Source organism: Polistes fuscatus, unplaced genomic scaffold, assembly GCF_010416935.1.
Source record: "Polistes fuscatus isolate 324 unplaced genomic scaffold, CU_Pfus_HIC Scaffold1, whole genome shotgun sequence".
Lineage (NCBI taxonomy): Eukaryota > Metazoa > Arthropoda > Insecta > Hymenoptera > Vespidae > Polistes > Polistes fuscatus.
This window is the reverse complement of record NW_025112997.1, coordinates 14,035,064-14,051,962: the sequence shown is the minus strand read 5'-3', so window position 1 is coordinate 14,051,962 and position 16,899 is coordinate 14,035,064. Positions and strand designations below refer to the sequence as shown.

General features: G+C 37.4%; 1 protein-coding gene and 1 long non-coding RNA gene across 4 annotated transcripts in view; both read left to right on the top strand.

Annotated features, from left to right (window-relative positions):
- The window catches only part of LOC122517462 (3-phosphoinositide-dependent protein kinase 1), a 197,401-nt gene that overhangs the window by 124,374 nt on the left and 56,128 nt on the right, over positions 1-16,899 (top strand). The window lies entirely within an intron of this gene.
- On the top strand, positions 15,552-16,842 carry LOC122517506. The gene is made up of 2 exons (XR_006303877.1): positions 15,552-16,546; positions 16,678-16,842. It is a non-coding gene; the product is annotated as an uncharacterized LOC122517506 (long non-coding RNA).

Sequence of the window (16,899 nt, the reverse complement as noted above, 5' to 3'; positions counted from 1 at the left end):
TAATTTTCTGCAATTTCTAGAAAAACTATTAACACATGGAACGCGGCCCTCACATTGCTTGTCTTACGAAGAAACAAATACTGACTTTTAAATTAATTTTTCCAGAGTGATTGTTGATCTGATTTTGCACAGAATATTATCTATGTTTTGTTAGAAATTAGGATAAATGAAGAAAGAATGTAAAATATATCAACGTTTGAAACATGCTTAGATATTGTAAAAAAAAATAATTTCGCAATAACACGAGACCAGCGGCCTTATATGTTAAGCAACAGAAGAAAACAACTGTTAGTTTAAAAGATACGAGAACTCAAAGTTATTTCTAACAATGAAAAGACGAAGAAACGTGTTTCCGTTAGATGGTGGATCAATTGATCGATTAGTAACTTTGATATCGATTGTAAAATAGACCGATAGGATCAGCCTTTAATCTTCGCGATTATAACTCGAGCGTAACAACGGTTGGATCCGATAGGGATACCGGAGATAGAATCTCACGTTTGTGCATTGGCTTCTCTCTCTCTCACACACACACACACACACACAAACACACATACACATACATCTCTATCTCTTTCGAGCGTCAGCCAACATCGATATCAGCTTTTCAGCGAGAACGATCGTCGATGAAGGATAAAAGGCGTCAACGGCCGGTACGGTCTATCAAAATGTTCGGTGCACACGCGCGCGCGCGCACATACACCAGTACCATATACGATAAGATCCACATTTTGAAAATTTGGCAGGATGCATCGAGAAGACCCACTACGCTACCCACCAAACCTTCGTTTCCACTCTTATCAGGATATCAAGTGCATCTATGAAACTTTCATCGGGATTCCCCTACCGAATATTTCTGGCAGCCGTTCAACTCTAATTTCTTGCTACGCTCTAAACTCATCATCCATGTACGCGTCTTATCTTTTGTTTCTTTTCTTTTTTTTCTTTTCCTTTGTTTCTTTCCTCTGGCATTTTATTAACAAAATTAATTCTACCTTATCGATCATCGATGAAGTATTTATACGAAGAAAATATTATAGAAACGTTTACAATTATTATATGTTATTATATATATATATATATATTCAATGTCATCGTGAAAAATGTGGATAAACAATCGTCATCGATTATCGTCGTTGGTAGAAATTATTTTTAGGAATGATTCACGTTTTTCTGACTTTGTCAAACTATCGTGAAAAATAAACGAAATGCGTGTTATACGACATTTGGTTATTTAAAAATTACTCGGAATCGTTACTCGTGTGCTTTAATAAAGATAAATATATATACGTATATACGTATTTTAAACGTTTATACGCGCACGAACACGATCATCCGTCGAGATCGTTATCTCGCTGACGTTAAGATCGAGTCAAGTTATCAAGAAATATCAACGAGCAATCTTCAAACATTCTCGACAAATATGGACGGTAAATTCATTAACGGTGTAAATAGTTGACCATCGTTCGTAGGATGTAAAATGAAAAACCATTCCATCTCCGTGACTCCCGTTAAGCACATACACCTGCAAACTTCTGTCATCGTGCATCGATCTCTTGGAGTAAAAAGAAAAAAAAGAACAAGAAAAAAGAAAACAGAAAAATTAAACAGATTCTTCGTGAAAACGAAATAAGCGCGTAGTAGACGTCTGGTAGACAATTTTTATAAAAGCAAATTTCTTTTAAAGTTTCTCCTTGTATTATTTCTACATTAAAATATATCCGCGTACAATAATAATTTAGATTCGTGCTACGATGTTAACATTTTTTCTTTCGAACGATTTCTCTTATTCACACGATATTCACACGACCGACAACGAAACATTGATAATATTAAATATGAAAATATTTGTACTCGTGTGAGCTCGAATAAGTTGTAAAATAGACCAAAAACAGGTTTTTTTTCCATAGATTAATCTCTTGTTTACATAAACTTGAGACTTACTACATTATCTGCTGATAGGTGAGAAATTGTTCGACGAGTTCTTGATCGTCGACATCTTGTCTCCTATTTGAGTGTAGCTTGGCTTTGACATTAGGAAAAATATTCGAGGAATTTTATCGCGTTTAAAAGACTATATACAAATAGAAAGGGAAAGAAAAAAAAATATATAGAGAAAGAGAGAGATGGAAATATCAAATATTTTATCTAGCAATATTATTAGTAGGTAAAAGAACCGATTTCCGTTTGGAAGTATTTGTATATGATACCTGGTCTACTCGGGTAAGTAAATACAAACTATCATCTTACTAGACTTGGACACACCGAGAAAAGAACGATTTGTCAATGAATTAACTAGAAAAAAATTACGACATCGTACAATTCATCGAACATTTCTAAAGACTCTTTGGGCGGCATCGAGTACAGATTACCGATTCTACGGTATAACCGGTTTCAATGACGAATGATTTATGATTTCGAAAATCATTGGATCTTCATCGAATACCGATCACCATCGTGAATATATTTTTTACTCTAGGTATATAGTAAAGACTCTTATAGTCGTTATAAGACTCTTATAGCATACGTTACAACATGTTTGATCGACACTTAGGTTTCATCAAGCCTGCATCAGTCTTAATTTGTCTTACTATTACTTGATTCTTTTTTAGTTTTTCATGTAATAAATACGTGGAAACATATGTGTTGTTTTGTTAGATCAACACTTGGATTTCATAAAATCTGCATTAGTTTTAATTTAACTTCGCACTACTCGATTTTTCTCAATTTGTCGTGTAATCGAAACTCCAACTCTCTTAAGACTCTTATATGGTATACGTTTAAAAATGTTCGATCGATATTTAGGTTTAATCAAACTTGCATCGGTTTTTAATTTGTTTACGCATTAACGATTTTCTTTTCAGTTTATTTATCATATGATAACAATGTTGAAACACATGTTTTTTTATTCCTACGTCAAAGTAAGTTATTTTGAATACCGAGGAGCAGCAACATGTATCGTAAAATTAAAAAAGGAATCGATGTACGTGCATCGCAAAATATTTGAACGTGTATAGGGACCTTTAGAACGAATATAGACTCGCTTTATGCAGTACGGCAGTTATGGGTTGAGTATAAACTGCGGCTATACAAAACTACGGCTGCCGATTATTCTCGAGGAATGTACCGAACTCGCGGAGAGACAGAGAAGGGTAATGGGGTGAAGAAACGAGGCGGTGGAGAGGTAGGGGAAGAACGAGCAAGGCGGATAACCGTGAGAGCTCGAAATATTTTTCGGTGGTGAGGTACGGAGAGCAACAGGTGTAGCCGCTTCCACTACTGCCGCCGATCCTACGGTCCATTAAGATGTTTACACGACAGACAAGAACTTTAAAACGTCTGTTTTAATCTCTTAAGCACGCCACAGTTGTAGCCTATGACGACGAGCTAACGCGGGGGAACCGTAAATGCCTACGAAGAAAATTAACGAATTACGTCAATGTATAAATCATTTACGACGGTACTTAACAAAGATCTACGTCATTCGACGTAGATTATTTTCCTCGATGAAATTATGCTCGGACGTGAATACATTATGTTTTATGTGTTATCCCTATTATTTTACATTTTTAATTCCGAAAATAGATAATTCGAAATGATAAAACCACGTTTCTTTTTTTTTTTTTTAAGGACACTTAATATTGCATTTAATCTGAAACTCGACGACGACGAGAGAATAATTTGAAAAACTATACACGGTGTTGAAAATAATTATCGATCGAAGAAGAGAAATGTAAAATCTTTTACTATCCGGTTAAGAGGAAGTTATTTATCGATCGTACAAAACGTGTCAGTCTAGACAGTACGGCATGGTGACCTATCGGTTAGCCAATAATAGTGAAGCCTTATAGAAACGCGACAGGCTGTCCTACAGTTTGTAGTACGCCCGAGGTATGCCAAATCGCATTCACCGTTCGATCCAATTCGCTTCGATGATGCCGAATTTCCGACAATAAGAGGGAAACCCCTAATGCAACAACGCGGTAAAGGAAGCCCACGGTGGTTGGCGTTTCTCCGTTCAATTGAACACACCACTAAGCCGAGAGGAGCTCTCTTCTTGGGTGTTGCCCAAGTTATTTTCATTAAACACGAACGGGACTAGGTAATCACGTTTGATCGCGACATTTGCGTTTGTTACGCGCTACGAGAAAACGCGTTTATTTTGAAACTTGAATGAGTGTTACCTAGAAGAAGGAAAAAGTGTGAGAAAGAGGAGAAGGAAGAGGAGGAGAAGGTGCTTGATGCCAGCGGCAAGTAAAGAAAGCTGTTGCTAGGTTGTTTCATTAATGATTTTCGGATGACCGTTCCTCATATCTTTTCGATTACTAAGCCTGATGTTTTTTCTCGGGCCAATTAACTTGCACGAAATACGCATGGGTCCGTTTCATCATCGCCGTTAAAATTAACCCGATCCCATCGTTATGTTGTTGCTGTTGTTGTTGTTCTTGTTATTGTTGTTGTTATCGTAGTCATCGTCTTCCGTTGAAAATTCGAGTGCCTCCTGGCGACACGGTCCATTCATCATCTCGTGCTCAACGAAATGCACGTTGCTGGAACGCCCTTCATCCATCACCGGCACACGTTGTGAAACGCATTTGGACGACTTCATCCGCTTATCGTATTCTCTCGGTTCGTTGCGATCAAAAATTTATATCCGAGTGCGTGGCATTCGAATAACAACTAGTATTGTCTACCTTTTACATCTTTTCTCCTTTCTTTCTTTCTTTCTTTCTTTCTTTCTTTCTTTCTTTCTGTTTTAAAGAAAAAAGGAAAAAAGTTATCGTTACAATAGAATCGATTTCGCAATCGCTAGAACACATAAGCTTGATCTTGCACGGGTAAAAAGATAAAATTCCAACGTTCCGCGAAATGCCGTAAAACCGCATTTACTACTGCGTTAGCGCACCCACGTCTTATTATACTACTGCCTACGTTATACTGTCCTCGTGTTCGTACCGAAATACTACACCACTTTCGCATCTTGCTCGTCTTGTTCGTTTCCCTATTTGCACGCCGGCAACGATTTATCGCCCCTCCAAGTCGAACTTTCAATTCCAAAAAATGTCGTCACAGACGAGAACGTTCTACCGAGTTCTCCGAAGCAATTTTGTGAAACCGAGAAACTCGTATGAACGTATGAACTTACCGTACCGGGATCGTCTTACCTACGAATGTTTGTTCGTTCGTTTGATTTTATATTCCTCGAAAATGCACGAGAAACCCCCTTTTAACGTGAAATTAAATTATTCTTGTGTTTCACCGACTACCGATTGTTTGGAAAATAATATTTTCTCTTTATACTTATCTCTTTTTGAGTGCAATAATAATTTTTTAGGATTCGCCGTAACTCGCTCGTTTTGCATTCACCTTCTCGAAATCAATAAAAAAGAAGAACTCACAGAAATCTTTTCCTTCGTACGAGATAAACGAGCGCTATTTGAAGAACCTCGATTTTCGAAGAAACCGTTTTGACTTTCTCGAGTATCTACTTTCGTTCTGCTGCTACAAACTTTTCTTCTTTCTGGAAGATGAACGGAGAAGAAGAAGGTTAAACCGAGTGGTGAAACAAAGTGAATTTAAGATTGCTAAGGGTTGAACTCAACCACGCCCTATACGCTCACCAATTTCACTTACGAGGCTACGATTTTCGAGTTTATGCTTCGAATTTATTCAAAAATCCTTATTACGAATTTAAACTTAAACTTAAACGATATAACCTGGATGCTAAACCAAAATCAATAGCTTATATCTACATTTTTATACAATAATCGATCTTTACTAAAAGTTATATATTTTTTACTATTACATATAACTAATATTCAAACGAATTGTGGATAATAATAAAACACAATATTTCCAACTAATATAATTATCATAAAATCGAATAAATAAAAAAAAAAGAATAGAGAATAACATCGAATGAATAATTTTCATCAAAAATATAAAACCAGTCATTTGACCGATTCTTATCGGTTTAATATTACGTATTAGAAAAAAAAAGAATAAAAGAAAAGTACAATACAATTTATGTATTTCTACTGAAATGAAATCATTCCGATGATAATTGTAAAAGCATCGATAAACTATAGGAAAAGGAGAAAAATTGTACTCGAGAAGAGAAGCTGGTCGTCGACCCGAGACGACGCGCGTATCACCCTAAAAGGAAGGGCGTGGTTGCTAGCTTGCGTCCTTGCGTGCCACCGTTTCCTTTTCTCTCTCTCTCTCTCTCTCTCTCTCTCTCTCTCTCTCTCTCTCTCTCTCTCTCTCATTCTTAGCAGCGCCTGTACCATGGGTGAGGATGCTGCCGCAAACGTTTCGTTTCTCGGTTTCGCCGAAGCACGCGATCGATGCGTACGATTCTATTTTCTCTCGGTCCGCTTTTCCGCATATTATTTCATTTATACCACCCGTCAAGTCGTGGAAATCATTTTTCGCATTTCCCGAATGTGTTTCACTGTTGATCAATATAAACGAAGACAACAACGTTTAACATATGACGATAATTCGAATGTATTCTAAACGCGTTGTTATACTCCCACCCTTTTTCCCCCCTTCATTTTCACGAAGAGAAAGAGAGGGGAAGAGGAAGCGAAAAGGGGAGAGAAAATATATCCTGGAATAACACGATCACGGGAGTGAGTCACGTGTATTACCGGAAAACCCGTGACAAATGCTTTGACGCTCGAACTAGTAAACAATTTTACATTAAACAGCAACGAGCACACCTAACGCACGCGCTTACGTAGTATACGTAAGTAAATAATTACGTATATATATTATATGATGCATGTGTGACTTTTTATACTTCAGCTCGTAAACACGTTGATTATAAAAAGAAAGGATGACGCGGGTTAACGAGCTCGCTCGATTAAACAATCATTGAATCGAATGAAATAATCAAAATATTATCTATCAAGATTGCTTCAAAACAAATGATACGACGAGTAAAGATATATTTAATGAAAAATTACGAACAACGTACGGGAATCGTATTTTATTGAAAAAATATTTGAATTATCGGAAAGTTTATGTATATTCAATACCAGTTTTTCTTCGTTTTAATCTTGAATTCATTTTAATTTTAGAATTTTTTTTAATTGACAATGAAATTATTATTTTAACGGAAATATCGTTTTATCGATTAATTACTCGTTTTTTTTTTAATTATTTCTTTCAAAGTTTAATCAAAACGGAAATTTGTTTTTTAGAGCAAAGTAATTTTTACAGAAAATGATTAACTTTATCTGTCTTTTGTTTTTGATGCATCATTATCGAAAAAGTCCTGCATTGAAATACCTGTTAAGTACGCGTACAATTATTATACTTATCAATTTCGAACATTTTTTTTCGTAAACACTTTCGAATTCGTTATCCTCTATAATGTTTACGTTTTGCCTACAGCCTTACTTACTAGTTTTATTTCTCCATAGTTTAGTCTGTCTTTATCGCTCGAAGTGTGACAATGACGCAACGCAGAAGCAGTTGAGTATTTTAGAGACAACGTTTCCCAAATTGCCGTTACGCAAACGGATTGATAAGTAAACCAGATCAAAGATTAATTGACAACAATTACGATACTTTCCATAATTATCATAAATTTATTTACGATAAAAGGTCTTTAAATTGAGAATATTTTTCAAAGGAAAAAATTAAAATCCATTTTTACTATTTATTTTTACATGTAAAATCGCCCCACACCTCTCGCAAACTGATTGTACTACCCCGTATATTTTAAAAGATCGCAGACCAGAAACCAAAGATAGAAGACTCCCCTACTCGAATCGGGAATAAGGAATTAGTTTGTCGTTGATAATCGAATGATCGTACGGATAGTATTGTACTATAAAGAAAGAGAGAGAGAAAGGACGCATAAATACGCGAACGTGTACGAGTTGAAAAGCATGATAGGTAGGATCCTCCTACGATCTTCTCCATCATATAGTGTTCTCGGTTCGTTCAACAAAAGGCATTGTCTCATCGAGAAACACCACAAGCAAATAATTATTTTATCGACTCCCGTGCAACTTTCCTAAATTACGTGGTACTTGTTGCATCGAGGCGAGAATAGGAAAGACAAGGACAAAACAATAAGGAAGAGAAGAGGAGGTCCCTTTACGCGCTTCGTATAACTTCTCTTTCAGTTCACGTGGAAAGCTTAATGCGGAAAGACGAAGAAAGAGATAAAGAGAAAGAGAGACAAAATACGATACGTTTCTCATATTTCAACCCTAGAAACCAGCAACCGACGACCCTCTCCTTTCAGTTTTGCTTCCTTCTCCACCCACGTCTGAAATAGTCAAGCATCGTGGCCTGTTAAATAGAATTCACTGGCGGTTCGCCAGTGTCCCTTTCTCTCTCTCTCTCTCTCTCTCTCTCTCTCTCTCTCTCTCTCTCTCTCTCTCTCACCATCTTACATTTAGTTTCCTATCTTCATTTTATATCTTTCCATTCTTTACTATCTCCCCGTTAGTTGAACTTGTAAGATCACTATCGACAAAACATCCCACTTCTTCGTTTGATATGACTATGCAAGAAAATGATCGAAATATAAGGTGTAGCAATTAATTTGGTACCTTTTTTATCATATTTATAGTACATATTTATTTATAAAGTAATCATACATCTGTTATTTTTTGAGATACATGTTAATTATTTTCGATGACTTTGATCCATCTTACAGGTAGCTGTTGAATTCATTGATGACAGAAAAAGATGACGATTTTGATGCAATGAATTTAATATAAATACACCGAATTTATTTCTATATTTATCGACTCGCGCGATTTTTAGTATTACGCGTTTTTTCACTAGGTTTACCGATATTTTTGTATACTTATTTCTACGATCACCTGTCAAATTGACGGTTGAAGGAAAATACTTCATAAAAAATTTAAAAATTAAAGAGCTAAAGGGGCCATTAAAGTAAGGAAAAATTGTTGGAAAATAATATCAATTTTTGTTATTTTGCAGATAAAATTGACGGATCCGTTAAACGTTAAAATATCCGTATATTAGAAACGTTTGATGAAAATAGAAAATTCGGTCGTATCATGGTCGTCGATTTTCCAGAAAGTTTACGGAAAGAGAAATGCCTTTTAAAGATCACGTATCTTCCACTTTGCATATTTCTCTCTCTCTCTCACTCTCTCTCTCTCTCTCTTTCTCTCTTTCTCTCTCTCTCTCTAGATACAGTAGTAGTAGCAGAGTAACAGCAGCAGCAGCCAGAAAAAGAAGAAATTCGAGTCTGAAAAGTATCGTTTTATATGGTAGGGGACTCGAAAAGGAATAAGTTTAAACGCAGCAGCTAAGAGAGGGAAAGGGTGAAAAGGCGAGGTCGTTGTCGTCGAGGAAGGGTAGAATGGGGGCTGCTGCCAAGAGGATGGAGAAAAAGAAAGAGACTAACGACTGTGAGTGTAACTTATCTACGACACGCAGGCGTGCCGCCGCACGTTTACTCGCGTAAATCGTTCGGTTTACTTACTCCCCTTCTCCACCTCCTCCTGCTACCCCCTGCTATACCCCCTGCTACCTCTTGCTAACCCCCTACTCACCCTTACGACTTCTCTCACCCACTCGATTTCATTCTCATTCCCTTCTTCTCTCACCTCCGAGCCAGCTTCTTTTCTCGAGTGTACCCGGGGTCCAGACTAAATAGCCTACGTGCAAACAAAGATACGTGATGTAAGCGCAACTCACGACCCACGTCGTTATAACTTTTGAAAATCCAAAACACGCGGGGAACGAGCAAACGGCCAATTTATCAGCAGACTATCTTCTGTTCCGCGACACTTTTGTTTAAACGCCTTCTTTTTTTCTTTTTTATCTCTCTCTCTCTCTCTCCCTCTTTTTTCTTTCTTTCTTTCTTTCTTCCTTACTTTTTTATCTTCTCCATCCCTCTCGTATCTTAACCTGGACATTAATTTTTTTCACTGAAGTTTTACTATCGTTCAAGATTTAGCAATGTTCTTAACAATGTTAGGATTAACACATTCGCATTGAATTACATATATGTATGTATGCGTTATACGTATTTTTTTTTTTGTTACTAGGGACCTAATGACACAAATATACGTAAATAAGATTTTTATATATTTATCTTATTGTTAGAAATAAATAGCTAGGAAATTAGATTGATAATCTCTTATAATTGGATTTTAATTGCATAGATTGTAGTGTTAGTCAACGGTCTAGCTATGTAGGATTACTAGTTCCCGTTAGTTACTAAAGTCAAGAAACATAGATGGGTGAAAAATCCATTCGAAAAAAACCGTATGTTGTTGACTCTTAAAAAGCAATAAAAAATTCAACCTCTTTGATAATATCCTATAGTTGTGAGAAAGTATTCGTAGAGAATCGATTCGAACCCGTAAAAAAAAAGAAAATTATTTGTATCCAATGTTGTATTAATTTATCTAATGCGATTGAAACAATATTGTTCCGGTTTCGCATTAAGTTCGGCATGAAACGTCTCGATGCAAAGAATGTATTAAAAACGAAAGTAGTATTTCTCTCTCTCTTTCTATGTATGCTTATGTGTGTATGTGTGTGTGTGTGTGTGTGTGTGTGTGTGTGGAATCATCAAAGCGAAAGGAATCGATCCTTCTATCGATGAGAAAGAGAGGAGCCATCACGGCTATAAATATAAAATTCGCAGAACGATAGGAGCAGGGAGATTGTGCGATGAAAGAAGCGGCAGACCTTGACCACTCACCTAGATGTTGGTGCACGTCCGAGTGGAGTAGCGCAACGTATGTTCCTATAAACGCACGTTTCTCTCCCGTTCCCTGTCTCCCCCTACCCTCTCTCTTCTCTCTCTTTCTCTCTATCTTTCCCCTCCTCATTCGGTGCCACGTGATCATCGTCAAACACTCAAGGGTAATATGTGTTTACACAGGTACGCTGAAAACCACCCCTCTTAGGAAATCTTTCAGTAGATTTTCCACTAAAATGTCTATAACGCGTCTCCCATTAAAAAATGAAGAAAAAGAAAAAAAATATTTCAAACAGTCCTGGTTAGTTCGTTCCTTGGTGGTTTTATCAAATATTCATAAGGAAAAGTTTAGGCGGGCGGACGTTCGAAAGAAAGTTTAGCTAAAGTTCATTTGAAAGTTTTGTAAAATAAGAAGACGAGGATGGAACGCGATGGGACAATTTCTTCAACTTTCTTTTTTTTTTTTATCTAGAAAATATCTCGGTAGGCGGCACCCTCAATCTTATCGATACACCAAAGAACGAACGAACGAACGAACGAAGAAAGCTTTAACGTTCCGAGTTGCCTATCAAAAGAATTACCTACTCCGAATCTTCGTATTACTACCGAGATAGAATATTTTCGTCTAGATTTCGAACAAACCCAAAGGAAAAATATCGATAAACAGTCTCCGAGGATGTCGTTCTCGATTTTAATTTCGTGGATGGTACACGGATTTCTTACTACGTGAAAAAGGAGAAAAAATAAAAAGAAATCGAAAGAGGAGACAAAGTTTTTGCGAGCGTCATTTGATAAAATACGTAATTCCAAGTCTATCAAAGTGAGCTAATCTCAAGAGAGTTGATCAGCGAGGAGGAGGAGGAATAGCCAAAGGAAAATACGAAGAAGACTACGACGACGAGGAGAAACCGATAAACTTATTCCACAAACGTGTTAGAGTGAAAAAGGTGACGCCTCCAGTGTAATTACAGGTTGCTTTGGTCGTGAGAGAAGAAGAAGAAGAAGAAGAAGAAGGATGGGAGTGAGTGGGTGGAAGTACGAGGAGTGGAAGTTGCCGGTCGGTTCCCGAGGGTTTCGCGACTAACTGCTGCTGACTATGGCATTTTCTGTCCTTCCTAGGCCTTTTCCTATCCTTGCAAAACGTAGCTTTGATCGATACGTCTTTTAAGTAAATTAACGATAGTCCTGTCCTTGCGCCCTTCGAATAAAGAACAGAGCGCGTGGCTATGACGCAGAAGGGCGATTCCAAGAAAAGTTATGCGAACCAAGCTAAGAGAAGTTTCATGACACAGTTATGTAATTAGGATTTGCCAGTTAGATCGTAATTGTTGGAGCCATAAATAGCAAGTAGAACCATATGCGAATGAACGTGTCATAACAAACACTTTTAATGACTGTACTAAGGAATTATTCTCCCTTCTTTCTTTTCCATTATAAATGTTTATTAACATGTTTTTTTTGTTTCTTTATCGACAAACGAATGGATGCATGCACGCGTGCATAAATACATACCTACATATTTGCAAGGACGTGAGACTAAAAAAAGAAAAAATAAATATACGAACGAGAAAGAAGGACAATTTCTTTCTCTTTTCTTTTTCTTTTTCTTTCCTTTTTTACACAAGACTTACAACTTTCTTAAGTTGAATTTTTAAACGGTCGCACGACGGTATATACGTTATAACATCTCCGTCGTACTATAAATAAGAATTCTGTGGTATTTCCTCCGCGTCATCATGTTATTTACGATCGCGCCGACAATGAGACACAAGTCGATCCTTCTTTCTAAGAAGGAAACCGCTGTAATGCCATCACTATCGTCGTAGTCTTCGTCGAAGCCGTAGACGCCTTCGCATTACTTTCAGTCGTGGAAAAGAAGGAAAAGAAAAGAAAAAACGAAAAAAAAAAAAAAAAAAAAAGAAAAGGAGAAACAAGAGGGAAGAAGGAAAATAAAGAAATAAGCGGAAAAATAACCCGACTGTTTACTCTACCGTTGTTATTATCAGAAACGCAAGGAGCTGCGATTCTTATTATTATGTCGACTAGTAATTCCGTGCTATCTATTTCTCTATCTCTATCTTTCTTTCTCTCTCTCTCTCTCTCTCTCTAACTCGCTAAAGATTTCTTCTTAGGATTGAAATCATTCGCACCTATTATTTCCAAGTAAAACCAAGGATTCACCTACTAAATCCGCCACTAAGAAAGATTACGATTATTGATTTCTTTTATTAACTAGAAATATCAAACGTTTATGAAAAATAATAAGATGAACGATTAGCGATAATCATACTTTGCTTTTTCGTTCGATGAAATATATTTGCCAAGAGAAAGGTGTTCCTCGAAGTTACATCATCGTTGTTCACCGAGTCTCTCTCTCTCTCTCTATCTCTCTCTCTTTCTCTGTTTCTTTTGCGGCATCTCCTAAAAAGTGGTCATCTACATATGTAGAGAAATGTGTCCGTAATAAAAAAAACAAAAAGAACATTCTTTTTTTTTAATAAAACAAATTTAACGAAAATACGCCTCGGGATAATTCACAAAGAAACTTTCTTTTCTACTAATCTATATAATTATGTATCTCCGAAACTACTCTCTCCCTTGTGAGTTATCGTTTCTTTCTTCTTCCATTTTAAAAAATAATTATAAAGCGTTTATTTCCGAATATCTTCTTCGGCAAATTCACGAAATCCTCTCTCGCGTTGCCCTCTTACGTCATCGTTGTTTTGCGCGTCGCGACGGAGCTTACAGTTAAGTACATTGCCGTATTGCATTCTCATCAAAACAACGAGAACACTGGCAGAGTAACAGAGAGAGAGAAAGAGAGAGGGGAAAAGAGAGTACAGCATGACTCCGGATTTGACAGTTACGAGCAACGATGTTTCGTAATGTTGCGCCAACTTTACTCCCGAACCCCTTTTATCGTTAAAAGGAGATTGTAAAGCGTATGCCTTTTAATGTTTTTACTACTACGAAAAGGTATTTCTCACGCTTATCTTTCTTGTTTTTATTGAATTTTCAATTTGCGATTTTGTTGTTACTAATTAAAATTATGTAATGCAAAATAATCGAAGTTTCAGAAATTTGAGATCAGGAAATCATACGAATAAAGATTCGATAATGAATTATTTTTTTCTCCGAAGGACAGACAGACGTGTGTGATCCTTGTTGAGTATTTTTTACTTCGTAAAAAATTCTGAAATATTGTACAGAATACTTATCAAGAAAGTGGTCTCCCTCTCTCTCTCTCCCTCTCTTGCAGTTGCATTTCAATAAGCGAGCGTTCTCGCGCTCTGATTCGCTCTCAACGTTTCGTTTTGTCTTCGTCTCTAGGTTGTCGTCTTCATCGTTTTCGTTGGAGTTGGAGTCCATGCTCGTTCGCTTCGTGTCATTCCGAATCGCCCGTCGTAAAAATATGGAAGTAGGCCAGATAGACGGAGCTCTACGTTTAGATATTGCGACGTAATAATTCACCGTAAACCTTCGACGGAGTAGAGGAACAATAATTTGCGAGTCAACGCCGAGAGAGAGAGAGAGAGAGAGAGAGAGAGAAAGTTAGCCGTTTTGCTTTGTTACTACTCCTTCTTTACTTTTTCTTTTTCTTCTTCTTCTTCTTCTTCTTCTACTTCTTCTGATTATGCTGCTTATGCTTCAACCTATGCAAGTAAATACAAATGCAATCTTCACCTGCATACGTAGTACGAATATACCAAAGAATACGGCGCATAGTCATTTATGTGGAATGCACGCGACGGGTTAATACTGTTCAAGAACGCGAACAAACGACCAACTACTTTGGTTTCATCTTTTGTTAAAAAGTTTTTATTTTTTTGTTCTAAATAAATATTAAATAATAATATTTCTATCGAATCGTTCCAAGTTTCTTACTTTTTTTTACTAATTTCTGCACGTACAATATTTGAATATATGTTATACTTATTTAATAAATTAAAATACGATCCATCATGCTTTATTATCTTTCCTTTTATCGCATATAATGCAATTAAATAATATTAAATAGAAAATATCGTACATGTACAAATTATTACGAATAAACGTAAAACTTTTGGGACAATCTAAGGTATTGAACGCGACTTGATTCTAAATTTCGTATTATAAATATTAAGTCAATACCAATTTGATTATTATCTATATTTATTAGAAAAAAAGAAATAGTTTTTATTAAGAACCAATCATTCGACCGTTATTCGATATAAAAAATTATCCCCCGTTAACTATCAATAATATCTCTCATAAATCTTTCGTTTCTATTGACATCGAGAAAATGACGACGTCTATCTATATCCCGTTGATGCGTTTAAAAGAATGAACAAAAATTCTTAAACTCATTACGAAACTCTTTCTCGTAGGATCGAAAGTCAACAACGATAGACGATCGAGATGTAGAAAGGAAGACGTAGAAGATCTTTCGAGCCTTTTCTGGCTTCCGTCCTTCTCCGTCACACAACGAAGGACAAGCAGTCCGAGGAAGACGTCATCGTAGATCGTTGCGATGCGCTTTAGTATTATTTGATTTTTTAATATATTTCCAATTAAATAGAACATCGTAGCATCCCTGCGGTCGATCAGTAAACGTGTTTTCTCATCGAGTGCACCGCGATCGATGGCACCCTGCATGCTCCGGCTGAAATCGCGAGAAAGGTTGACCTAAATAAGAGGAGAGAAGGGAAGGGGGATAGAGGGAAAGAAAAAGGGGGAGGGGAAAGTGGGGGACGGGGGAATGAGGATAGCAGGGAAAAAAGACGTCGACACTCGAACGACTCCAACCCCTCGCTCTGCGCAGACACCTATAACACGTATGGCGCAGTGGTAGGCATTTAGTTTATGTAATATCCTATGTACACTGTTCTACGTGTTCCCTTATCCATGTATACGTTCTCATCTACGTATCTCTTATACGTATCCGCACAGATACGCATACACGCTCGTGTATATTCTCTCTATCTCTGTATATACGTGTGTAGCTCTCGCACATCAGTACAGCCGAGTACTTTCCGTCTAGTACAGCACATGCGACGCCCGTTACGGCCGCGCACACTCTTCTCTTGCGCACTCGAACTCGTGTAGGGAGAATTGCGCCGCGACCTAGTTGTCTAGGCCACTGTGTCTGCGTTTCTATATGCAGGCTATGTTTTGTATGAAACTCTCATCGTCGTAGTCGTAGTAGTGGTAGTAGTCATCGTCATCGTCATCGTCATTGCTTGCTCGCACTACATGCATGCATGCTTGTTTGTTTATTTGCTTGCTTGCTTGCTTGCTTTCTCGTTCCTTCTATTTTCGTTGAAATCATCGACTTATTTTGGAACCTGAATCACGAGGATTCTAATTAGATAATGAATAATTAATCGATCGTTCATGTAATGTCTGGTTTTTCTTGTTGTAAAAAAAAAAAGGTCGAAATAAAATCGTTTCGTAATAACGCAAAAGCAAAAAGAAAAAAGAAAAGAAAAAAGGAAAAAAAGAAAAAAAGAAAAAGAAAGAAGTAAACTAACGAAGCTCAAGCGGATGCACGTTTCTTGCGTCAGGGAAAATCGTCGTGAGGAAAGAAGCCGGAGCGCAGCGGCTTCTATTAACTGCGCCGCCGACAACGACGCAGTTTCTCGATGAAATAGAAAGCGATCGATCGTGAGACTCGAAGCTATTACTAGCGAGCTCGGTCCACTCCGCGACTCTAAATAGGTCGGCACGAGGTATCACGAGATCTTCGAACGAATGTTAGAGCTACGTGATCGTCCTGTGCTCGAACGCGCAAACATTTGCGGTATACTTCAGAGGCAAGGATGCTGTACCGAGGAAGGCGACATTCCTTGCTTTAAGGTAGAACGAACTAAACAATAATTAACTACAGTTATCACAGTGCACCGGATTCCGAGGAATCTGGAACGTTAGGATAAAAAGCTAAGTGGAGTATCCTCCTCTCCTTTTTTTTCCACGAGTTCCGATTCCAGGTGGAAAGGTAGATGCATAAGTGACGTCAGAGCGGGATGGTAAAAGCGGACATAGGGGAAAGAGTGGGAGGAGAAAAATAAGAAAGAAAATAACTAGACCTAGAAGTAACAGCAGCAGCAGCAATCGACCAATCGTGAGCGTTAAGAGTCCCGAATATAGTCAAAGAAGAGGGAAGAATGCGATTTCCGCAGGCGGAGGACGCGCGGATGGGGGTATCTTTT